Source organism: Lonchura striata, chromosome 7 (genome assembly GCF_046129695.1).
Source record: "Lonchura striata isolate bLonStr1 chromosome 7, bLonStr1.mat, whole genome shotgun sequence".
NCBI lineage: Eukaryota > Metazoa > Chordata > Aves > Passeriformes > Estrildidae > Lonchura > Lonchura striata.
Genome location: NC_134609.1, coordinates 16,307,092 through 16,320,035, shown reverse-complemented (window position 1 = coordinate 16,320,035; position 12,944 = coordinate 16,307,092). Strand labels below are relative to the sequence as shown.

At 36.9% G+C, this 12,944-nt stretch overlaps 1 protein-coding gene across 6 annotated transcripts in view; it reads right to left on the bottom strand.

Moving 5' to 3' along the window:
* The window catches only part of PCGF5 (polycomb group ring finger 5), a 55,637-nt gene that overhangs the window by 27,403 nt on the left and 15,290 nt on the right, over positions 1 to 12,944 (bottom strand). The window lies entirely within an intron of this gene.

Genomic DNA, 12,944 nt, shown 5'->3' with positions numbered 1-12,944 from the left:
CTTATGCTTTATATCATCAGGAAGCAAATTATGTTAATAAATGCTTAAAAATTAATTATGAATTATAATATAGGAGATAGTTAACTCATAGCATTGCATGCAACAGGTTTATTTAAACATACAGGTCCATATATGTGATGTGAGCATTTTGATCTACTTATAGCAGTTCAAAGGTAACAAGAATAGTGTTTGAATCAAACAAGGCATTCATTTCATATTATGAAAGAAACAGAATTAAGAAATGAACTGAGCTCATCAGAGTAAATATGTATTATTTATTAATGACAGGAAACGCGGTGTCCTGGTTCTCTTGCAAACATTTCCCCAGCTTATCTGGGTTCTGAATTTGTTCACAGGGAAAGTCCCAGGCTATTAGGTCACAAAATTCCTTCAGGGTCTGGCCCATTTTCTCCCATTATCCACACCACTCAGGATTTTCCATGCCTGGGTCAGATGTCTCCTCAACCCCTCTGAACATCTCAGTCCTCACTCTAGACAAGCTGCAGACCATATAGAGGAAGCTTACCAGATAAAATACCAGGAAAGTAGTCTCTCTAACATTCAGGGGAAACTGAATATTCTCAAAAGGTGACATAACAGATTTAAAGGAGAAGAAGCGAGAGGAAGGGCCGGGAAATCTCATCCCCTACTCTTCCTCTAACAAACTAGGTGCAGATACCAATAAATCCCCAAAACAGGCTACGGACACTAGGATGGATAAACAACAGACCATACACATTTTGAATAAGCCCCAGTACCTTTGTTAAGTCTCTATAAATCATAATCATCACACCTACCAAAATAGCAATCCTAATCAGTGCCCTTCTTCTGTAAGCTATCTGTGGGTAAGAAAACAAGCCTCGGGACCAGAAAGACATCAGTTCCTCAAGCCAGAGAGATGTTATAAATTCAAGTGGCATGACTGCTTTAACCCAACACAGAGTAAATAAAGCCAAAATGCAATTGGAACAAGTTTTTTCCTACTTCCTCAAGTCTCATGTTGGGCACCAAAATATTTGTTGTGGTTTGAGAGAAATTTGGGAGGAAACACACAAAAGGTGTCTCCTCTGAAAAGGCAGATTTCCACAGCCCTTCTCCCAACCATTTTGGGAGAAAATCTCCTTAAAGAAAATGGAAAAAAGCTGTTTATTTAACAAGCAACGTATTCACAAACCTGGAAAAATGAATAATATTAAATAATAAAACCTCTCACTCTTCTGAAGAGATGGCAAATTTAGAGTCCTTCTGTGGTTCAGAGTCCTCTGGGGGTGTGGCTTGGCTCTCACTCACTCTCTCCAGGACTCAGGCCTGGTGTTCAGGCTGCAGTGCAGCTTGAGGGGCCCCCGAGCAATTGTCCTGGTGCTCCGGACCAGAGGAAAGCTGAGCAGTTCCAGATAAAAGCCACCATCCCAGGAAAAACTTTCTTGACTCAGCTCACATATGAGAAACTGGCTTAAAAAGCAAAGGAAAGCTGTCCTCCCTCTATCTGTGCTGCAGACAACACACCAAGAGAAAGGAATCTGGGGGAGGAAGTGAAGCTTCTGCAGAAAAAACTGCACACCACTGCTTCTCCCTCCCTTAGCTCTTGGATCCAGTCTTAAAGCACAGAACTCAACATCCAGCATAAGCAGACATTGGGGATACAATACAGTATCATAAAGTCACCCTAGGACACATGGTGTGGCAGAGGTGGTGACTGTAGCCCTCAAATGAGTGATGAAAATACAGCTGCTTTCATTTTTCTGTTTCTTCAACTTCTGACTTTCTCATCAACTGACTTTTACTCAGCAGTCCTCAGTGTTCTCTAACACAGTGCTTACTTTTTTTAAACAGCCAAGTCCTTTTTCACATATATGAGCTTTCCTAACACATAAAAAAAACTGCCTCTTTCTAGGCATTATCATCCTTGAGGAGTAATTTCCAGAAATCCTCAAAGAACTACTGTATCATTCTGATGTGAAACAGAGTAATTACTTACATTAAATATGAATATAATGTATCTTTTGAAAGGAACAGCCAGGACACCCAAGAACTTGTGAACTCCAAGAATTTAATTAAAGCAGTTCTAATACTTCTTGAACTATACCAATGTTTGATGTCAGCTCCCAAGTAAAGTTTATAGACAAAATAAATATTGGTCAATAAAGCCAAATTCTCAGCAAAATTTGAAATTAATTAATAATTCTAACTTTGCAAGAATATCCACATTGGTACAATGTTACATCCTTATCCAGCTACTCAGGAGTCTGTTTCTAGGCAAGTCTCCAACTACCCTCCAGTTATCCTAAGAGTTACTTGCATTTTGTAGATGAAAGAATTACTGAAATACATCTAAACAAGGAAACTAACAAAACAAAAAAATTCTTAGTTTTCTTGATAGAAATTGTGTAGCAATCTGAATGGCATTCAGAGAGAACCACAGCTTTTGCCTTCACCAGATACTGATTCTCTAGACATCTGAAAATGCCATTCTACAGCTTTTAAAAACTTGAAACCTTCACAGAATTCATTAGGTTGGGAAGACACCTCTTGAGATCATTTAATCCAACCTGTCTGCTTAAGCAGAGCCAGCTAAAGCAGGTTGTCCAGGACTGTATCCAGCTGGGTTTTGCTATCACCACAGATGGGGCTGTACACACTCTCTGGGCAATTTGTCCCAGTTTTGATCAACTTCATAGTGAAAAAGAAAATAAAATGTTTTCTTGTTATCAGATAGAATTTAATGTGTTTCAATTTATACCTACCACCTCTTTTCCTATCAGTGGGCACTACTGAGAACAGTTTGACTTCTTCAACTTCATTCTCTCCCATCAAAGAATTATATATGTTGGAAAGATCCCCTTGAGACTTTTTTCCTCAGCTGAGCAGTCCCCAGACTCTCAACCCCTCCTTACATGAACAATGCTCCAATACTTCAAACATCTTTGGGGCTCTGAGTCTTGCTTCATGTTCTTCTTGTTCTAAGAACTGGACACTGCACTCCCTATGTCACCTCATCAGTGCTGCACCACAGACAGGAAAATCAACCTCCCTCAAACTGCAGGCAACCTACTTAAAATTACTGCATATTTACTCAGGTAGGAAGAAGAGTTCACATATAACCACCTGGGATCTCTTATTTCCTGTGTTAACTTCCCAATCAAGCAGAACATTATCTAGAATAGAACACTAATTGGGTTGGCAGGACTTTTGGACATCATCTGGTCTAATGCCTTTGCTCAGAGTAGGTCTAATGTTAAAGTTAATTCAGATTGCTCAGAGCTTCATCCAAAGAAAGTCTGAGTATATGTAAGGATGGCAATTATACAACCCCTCTAGGCAACTTGTCTCAACCCCTGACTATCAAAATTATTTTGTGAATTAAATTTATTTAGGTCCAGTTCGAATTTTCCTTGCTCCATCTTGCATGCTTTCTCATGTATGTGAGTAATTTACTAGCAGCAAGCAAACTTAACTCTTACTGCCATTATCAAAGTCTTTGTCATAATCTTGGGATCATGTGACATATTTCTTTGCTTTTTAGACAAAGACTAGAAACATTGTTTATCATATAAAAATAGTAGTATGCTCAGTGTGAAAACTGCCTTTGATTTGATAGGAAACAATAGGAATCAGGCTACTCTTATCCCCATCAGTTGCTCATGAAAATGATCAGGAATGATGTTTTGCATTTCTGCCATGCGGGTTTTTCTTCATCCTTACTGAACTCTCTATAAGAAGTCATGTATTAGCACATAATAGCACTTATGGGATATATATAGCATTTCTTAATGCTTACTCTTCTTTTATGGCCTAAAGTAAAGTAGCAAAGCAGGTTGCGAAATGCCAACATCTGTATTATTAGGCCATTGACAAATACATAAACAAGAAAAATGCATTCAAGAAACACTTCAAAAGAAAGGTAAAATTGTGTCCCACAGTGTTCCAACTGTGTTGAATTAAATTCCAAGAACTTTTAAAAAGTAAGAGAAATCGTAAAGTAAGTTCCTACACACTTTATAATAATTGGCTGCTAGTAAAGAAGACAGAATCAAACAAGTGACTCCAGCAAGGGAAAGATGAGCAGATCTGTATTGCTAAACATTTCCTTAGCACACTGAAATACTGGTCAGCCAGAGCACACACTGTCTCTTCCCAGCTAGGGAACCAGAAAACATGAAAAAAGATCATAGCAGTGTGTGAGGGAGATTACCAGTGCAAGGAAAAAAATCATAACTCTGAAACAAAATTGACTAGAAATTGTCACAAGCATGAAGGAGACAATTTAACTTCAGTCAATTGTATGCAGAGGTTGAAGGGAAAATATATCTGGTTTAGAACATATTATTAGCTGACCATTAAACATACTGGGTGAAGATCTTGTGAACAGCTTGACATACCTTCCTGGAAACAGCAAATTCGAGAACTGTGATTATAATCTTCAGAGGTATTGCAAGTATAAAAACAATATCTCAGCAGAATTCAAACTTTTCAGCTAAAAGCAGCTGTAGATTTAAGTGTGATGGGCATATTTTTAAAAGGTATTTTCCTTCTGTTTCCTTAATTATTTTGCCACTATTCTGGAGTTTGACTTTGAAGAACATTTTGAATAGGCATGATTACATGTATCAGACAAAAAAAGCTATCCAGAAGCTTCCCAGAGGAAGGGAGACAAACTTAGAAAATTTTACAGACCAAATGGTCTGTTCAGTTACCCCAGGAGTCCAATGTATGAACTGTGATCAGCTGCTGCTTTCTGGTTTGTTTGGGTTTTTTAAAGCACAGTGCAGGTGTAGACGGCCATGTAGCTAAGCTAATTCTTCATGTGCAAATAACCTAACAGACATTACTTTGGCTTTAAAGGCAAAGATTCTTTGTTATAGCATAAAAACTTGTATTGTGCCACAACAGTTAGATTGGTTTTGTTTTTTTTTTTCATAGGTAATTGATTTTTGGTGAAGTGGGGTTAGCCTTTGAAGCATCAGAGGCTGCTCGCAGGGAGTGATGCAGTGGCAGGAGGTTTACAAGATACACAACCAAGATGCTTTTGTGCCTCCATTTGCTTGTGTGCTTGGTTAAAAAACAGTGATCTGTGGCAGAGTTAGGATCTCTGGGCAACTGAAATACTGTGGTATCCTCAGCCTCTTCTGGATTTATCTCCTGACACACTAACTTCCGTGCACTTTGCTCTGCTGCGCTACATCTCCTTCACCTTTTTATAGGATATTGGAAAAAAATGTTTTGTGGTTCTTAGTAGTTTTGTAGGCTGCAAGGGAGCAGGCATTATTTCAGTTGTCTGATTGTGGAGAACCACAGGACATGACCAAAGTAGTCTTTTGCAGTACTATGCTTTATATAAATTTCTAGAAATTCTGTGTAAGTAGAGCAAGTAATGGTGGTGTGCTTTGGTAACATCTTAAAGAAGATACATAATGTGAAACAATTACCTTGGTTCTTAATCAGGTATTCTCCTTGTACCACAAACATCTTGCATTATCAGAATTACATTTTTGGTCTCCAGCCATTTACTTCACTTCTACTGAAAAGTTTATTAGACTGTCTCTGAATTAATGGAAATCCCACTTGTGTTACCATTTCCATTATTATATAATCTCCAATACTTCTTAACTACTTTACCTATTGCTATCTGATTATATACTTCTGCCAGTTCAGTTTCCTTTTACACTGCTCTCTACAATAGTATCACCTGCTTATTCTGAGGCTTCTCCAGAGAAAATCTGCTGTGCAATTAATGCTACTTCAAGTCTCCCTACTACTCCACAATGGAAAAAAAATAAATCAATCAGTGATACTCAGTGCTACATTATCAGAAAAATTCCAGTGGTTACTCATGCACAGAGCAGTGTGATACAGCTGTTGTCTGCATGGGCAAGACTGTGTCTCCTCCACAGACTTCCAGGATTTGTAGGTCACAGAGCAAACACTTTGCCAATTTGATGTATGTATCCTCCCAGGGGAAACATATTTCTATAAGAGTATGAACATAGGTTTCAAATTTGCTAATCAAGTCACAACAGAGTCCATGCTTTTCCACAAGACATCTAATGCCTACTTGCTATAATTCTATTACTTTTTTAAAAATCCTTGTTTCTGTAAGTAACATATGTCCTCTTCCATTCTATGCTGCATTGTACACATATATTATATAAAAATACCTATTACATATAACATTTTTTCCACTCTTTTTTCCCCCCTCACATTATCAAAGCCACTTACACCAACATATACAGCTCAGCTAAACAATAACCTGAAGTCTTCAAATAGTCTTATAGAGTTTCATCTCTCAATTTCCATGAAATTAAAAGACAAATGAAAACAATGAAAACAAACTGTAAGAAGCCTCCAGTGACTCCTACTAAAACTGTTACTAACAGATTTTGTTTCTTACAGTTGAAAACTGGCAGGAATGCAAATCAAATTGTATCACACATGTCAAACAGCTTCATAATTATGCAATCAAATTGCACTGCAAATTAAAAACAAGACTTGCTACTAGATCTTAAGTCAAAACAAATTTTAAACGTCAATAAGCTCAGCAAAAGCAATCCTCAACAAATCTACTCATGACTGTTATGATGGCAGAACCAGAAAACAAACAGGCTTGAAAGGAGATACACATTAGCTTAGGAAGTTGACTGCTGGTTTGCCCAACCTTAGTTCCATGATTGCATGAAACCAAATAAGTTTGCATAAATGGTGTCAGCATGTGACATTATCATCACAGATTTTTCTAAAGAAAAGATGTATAGAACAATTCTCAAGTATGCAAAATAAGCTTGATTTTGTTTTTGCAATTACAAAATCCTGGCCTTCAGACTCTGCATGTAAACAGCATATTCTTGGTTTATGTGCATTTAATTAGAATGAATACAAAATCAACCAAAAACTGTGAGACCATGTTTACCATCCCTGCATCTTGAACCTCCTCTTGTACTTGGATTTAGTGCAGTGCTAATGAGATCATGTGGCTTTTAGCTGACTAGGCTGTGGCAGTTTGGACTCCCTGTTTTTAGGGCTCTCGACAGAGCAGGGCTGAGTCTTTCTCAGAATACAATATATTCAATCCTGCTTTAACAAAATACTGCTTGCTGAAGCTCATTTGCACATTTCGAACTTGTCCAGTCTCATCAACTAGACATGACTGTGGACTACTTTGCTACAAAATTCTGTAGGAAGAAAATACTGGTAAGAAATGTAGCTAATAGTTCAGGAGATTACATGCTTTTGACTCTAAAATGAATTCTTAAGCATACCAGTACAGGCAAAGCCCTTCTAGAAACCAAGATGTTTGAATAAAACAAAATAATACCTGCTTTGGTCCTTCAATATATAATGGCACTTAATGGAAATATCCAACAAACACATAAATTGGACTTTTGTATCAAGAATCTTGTTTTGTACATAGAAAAACAGATCTTAATTTCCTCCTCACAAAGAATCACAATCTTGCTAAATCACTACATTCCCCTGCAGGGATATCTATATTTATATGGCAGGTTACCTATATTTATGTTACATCTTTAGGCCTGGATTATATAAACATTACTATCGTGCTTCACTATGCATGCCCAGAGTCCATGCAAGCCTACAGTGCTCATTAATATCGTGACTATCAGCTTTCATCAACCTTTAGTCTGGAAATCCATGCAGAAATGTACAGATATATGTAACAGTCACCTCCTTATAGCTTAAAAAGGTGTGTAAAGTCAGCAGAAGGAATGCATAATTCTTTACTTTTGTTTCATACCTCGTTGCTATTTCTAATCTGGTATTGCAAGGGTTCCAAGTTCTATAGTGAGAGTCAAACACTAAGAGATTCTATGAGAAGAGATTTATCACATATATAATAGCTCAGCTTCAGATTGCCAGCTGCTTTTTCACTGTATCAACACACTTGACAAAGCACAAACATACCCTAAACATTTTTACTTGCAAAATTTTTCACATTTTGCAATGAACTCAACTCCCATAAATGTTAAATACATTTCAGGAATGTTTTTTTAAAGCAAATTATAAACTATGCTAAAGATATCCAATTTCTGACCTTTCTACATTACCACAATCTGTATGCATTTTACTGAGTTTTTTTAGATGTGACTATTTTCTTCAGTGCTGTAATAACTTTAAGTTCTAGAGGCATGAAGCTAGAAGGTTTTTATATGGCAAATCTCACTCCATTCCCTAATCTAATATCCCTGGGAAGCTTTTAAGAATAAAAGGCATAATACTCTTAAAATTACTTCCCTTTATCACAAATGCATAGATGGGAATATGAAATTTTGACAAGGAATTTGGCTTATGAGAACTTGTTGATACAAGTAACACATAGTTTGCTCCTATCATCATCATGCTGTCTATTTAATAATTCACATTTAAATACGAGACCTCAGTTGCCACAGCTCAGTAGGAATAAAATTAAGGCGATTTACATTTTTCCTGCTGAGAAATACGGAATTCTCTCTAATGTTTTATCCTGTGTCTTTTAAACTTGTCAGAAACACTGGTGCCATCATAACCCTCTATCAGTCAGGAACTAAAGTATGTATTTAGGGGCTGTGTCTTCCATTATGCATCAACCTACCAAATCCCTGACAAAAACCATTGTTACAAAATATATCTAAAAGAGATAATTTCAAACAAAGACTAGCAATTCACAGTTTTACCCAATATATTTTAAATCTATTGTACAATTTTCTTCATTGCATTGTTTTTCTTAACATTTGTACCAGTGAAGCAATACCTTTACCCTGCCTTTTTCTTTATATATCAATGAATAGTACAAAAAATTCAAGAACAGTTGAAAACTGTTAAGATGAGGTACTGAAACTGCTTTCTTATAATCCTATTTTATGTTAATGTCCCTCAGTCAATAAGGAAAAGCTAATGAATTTTAGTAGAGAGACTCAAAAATACTCCTGAAAACTAATGCTTTTGGTACAATTAATGTGGTGCTAACAAAACCACCTAACAAAGATGGCCATACCATAACAAAGAGAAATGGAGTTTGTTGAAGATAGATTGCATCCAGTCACTTTTTTAAAGGAAGAAGTAACTCCATAGTTTGTCTAGATTTTAGAAACACCTGTCCAAATCTTTACATACAATTTTTACTCAGTGAAAAAGCTAATTTTACTGTTTGTTCGAGCAAACATCTTTGCTATGAACATGACCTCTCAATGGTGTTATTCTCCAAACCACTGTCACTGATGTACACAAGAGCCAATTTATATGGAACTTAGTGGCCAAAGAACAATAAACTTGTAACTGTGGGAAATAGTAAAGGTAAGTGGAGCCTCCATCACTGAAAACTTTCAAAGCCAATCTGGATAAGGTCATGAGCAATCTCCTCCATTGATCCCACTTTCAGTGGGGGACATGGAATAAATGAGCTCCAGAGATCCTTTCCAACCTCAGCGATTCAGGGATTCTGTGAAACACTAATCAGAATTATTCAATAGGTCAGGAATATGTTCACTTCATGCAGTGTTAGGCTACCTGCAAACAGAAAATATTTAAGGTGTTAAATATTCAGCTCACCTCAGCAGAGTCTGACCTGTTTCAGAGATGAATGCCATGGTGAGTGCTGGGGTCTGGTCTCACACCATGACATTGGTCTCTCCTGAGACCAATGGTTACTAGGGATACACCCTAGCATCACCTCCTTGCCTACATTACCAGTTGGGATCCACTACGCTGAGCATCATAATGTCAGCTAAACAAAAGCCCTGGGTTCTCCTGAAGATCAGTACAGATTGGTATAAGACTGCAAAGCAGCTTTGTGTCCATTCCCATTTGCTCCGTGACATGTCTAAAAATTTAAATTATGAAAAAAGTACTGTTTACTAATTTAAGGACAAAGCTACACTTATAGTAAGCTTCCTGGAATAGTGCATAACAGCAAAATACACACTCTTGTTAAACTGGGTTAATGGCTGCTTTGAGGGCCCAACTTCCCTCATTTTTCACTTTATTCAAATTTTTCTATATCTCATCTCCTTTCTGCATTCTCCTGATTCTGTGAGTTGCTCTAGTTCTTAGAGGCACTAAGTTTTAACTCAAAATCTGATGAACAAATTTAGCTTCCTGAGAAATAATTGTCTTTTCAAAATAATATAGCTTTAGGGTAGAGATGTTATTCCATATTATTTATGTATCAGGAGTCTAAATTCTTCTCAAAGAGGAAAACTCAACCACCTCAAATTGCAGAAGATGTCCTTTCACAGTACAGAACTCTACTCCATCAACTAAGTTTTATATTCAGTTCACTACTTGACTTCAGAACGCCTGTAACCCAGCTGTCCTATAGGAGACTGCCATTCCAGAAGTGGGTAATTCAGGCTGGAAACAGGCTCTCTGTTAGGTGTGGTTCAGGATGAGAATGGGGGTAGCCAAATTTAGGGTCCAGGCTATGTATTATCACAATCCAGCTCTAGGGAAATATGGGCAACACTCTATGGACTCAAGCTTTAATTAAGTCTGTTTTTTTGCTTTTCTGAAAGCACCAAAGAAATCATACACCTTGGGAATTCTGGAGCAACTGTCAGCTAGTATGCCCCAGTAAAAAAGCTTAGTTGAGCAAAACAGTCACAGAGATGTGCTTTTTGGTCTTGTGTGCATAAAGATAGAGCCTGTGTATTTTGGGGCAGAGAGGGCCAAGGGAAGACAGGATGTTGCCTCTAGAAGAAAATAAATCAGAAGAAAATCTAAAGGTTGACTGTGGTATTTAGTAAAGGAGTAAGACAAAAGCTGTAAAAAAGAAAACAATTTGTTTTCTCAAAGGAAAAAGCAGATCCATTCTTTGAACTAGCTAACCTCATTAATAACAGATATATCAGCATAATCTAGTCACACAAGGTCCAGGGCAAGTTGGGTCCCATTTACTGAAACACCTGAAAGTATTTTATTGGTATTTATCAAAACTGGCTAGATTACATTTAGGGCAAATATATCCATTCAGCTAATACCTTCAGCTGCAGTGGAAACATACCCTTTTGAGAGTCCATCTGCTCTCGTGTATAAACTGTGTTAAGAAAAGGATGCATTACTGAGCCTGTTTTACATAAAGACTAAAATATTTCTAGCTGTTTCCTAATACATTTCTGATGTCAGCAACACAGGAAGACATGACTGCCTAGAAACTAAACCTCCAACTCTCAAATTCCAATACAATGTGTTAATCACATTAGTCTTCATCTGAATGTTAATTTGACATGCATTTAAACCAGACAGCTAATCTCTGAGGTGAGATATTTTATTTTAAAAAATAGCCATACTGAACATTTAGCCAACATTTTGCCTCATACTGCTATTGATACCAGATCCTGAAAATACTCAAGATATTGGCAGAGAGTTTTAGAACAGGAATGGTAAAAAATTAAGAGTTAAGTCTCAAATTTTCAGCATATGGAGGCAAGTAAAACATTTTGCAAGATGCAATATTTGAAGATAAAAAGCTGGATTCTTTAGAACTTCATGCCTTATATAGTGTGTATCTGTGTATTTATAGATACAAAATTTTATACACTTGCAACTGAATCAGAACTTTTTGTTTTAATTGCAATTTTGAATTTGGTTTTAAGCAAGAGCAAATGATCACTTAAGATGACAAAGATTCAGACCCATCAATTCATCTTTTTCATATTAACAAACATCTAATGAACATGAATATTGCTGTTTACACAGCCTAATCCCACACAATACCATCATGACTTCCTGAAACAAGTTATTTTTATGTCTCTATGATGTATTTAAAAGTACTTTTACCTCTGTTGTGATGAAGAGATTGTTTGTTAATACATATCTAGAGCTGATATAGTGTTTCACAGCTATACGATTTACTGAAAGGAAATAAAAATGCACAGTTACACTAATTTACAAAGCAGCAGTTAATATTAACAATCATTGAAACAGAAGTACTGTATCATTTTATGTTTGTAATTAACTGAAAGTATTTTTGGTTGGAAATAGAAGAATGCTGTTACAGATTCACTCTGCAGTGAGGTTTAAATATACTATCTCCATCATTGTACTGCTTGCAGCGTGGTTAGAAATGTGCTTGTAAACTACTTCCATTCCACACATGCACAAGTACCACAATCTCCCAATAACCAGGGGTAAAGACATCAAATAAAGGATATTACCAATGTCCACAGTGTAGTGATAACTGGGAGAACAGTGTCACTCCTTCTAACTCCTGTAATTCTTATGTAATAAAATTCCAGTGCATTATCTAATACAAGTGTGCTGGAAGCCTGTGGACCATTCAGAATCAAACAGGTCCTCTGGCCTACTGCTCTGCTGCACTTCTCAGTCCTAAAGCCACAAAAAGGCCATTATAGTCCCAAGGGTGTTTTGTTATGGTTGCTTAGGTTGTGATCACTGCACAAGCAGAAACTGCTCATTAGAGACTGCCAAATTTGTGCTCTTTTTCTAGTCCCTTCCTCACACCTCCCAAATCCAGGATGGTTAGACACTGTAACTATCTTCTATTCTGTCTAAGGTACTTCCAATACTTCATAAGCTCTCAAGCAAACTGTCCACTTCACAGTGGAGTCAGGGACTCACTTCACTAGCATGTGAGCAGACATGAGAAAAGAGTAAAGTTTTCACACCATATTCAAACATTGCTACATAAAGAAAACTACTCACATGATGAATGCTAGACTGCTTACATCCTTACGGACTCTGTGTCAACAAAAATAACAGTAACCTTTTTTTCTCTCTATTCCCAAAACAGCATTGAGAGTAAACCTGCAAAACTCAGTAGATTCCAGCAAAAAATTCAGTTCCACCAGACTAATGCCAAATATGATCTTTCAGATGTCATTTCTCTAAAAAAAGAATGCATTGTGATAAACAGGAGTAGGCACAAATGTAAGACATTTAGTCAAAACATCCAAAAGGCTCCTACACAAGAAAATTGATACTCTACTTAGAGAAGGTTA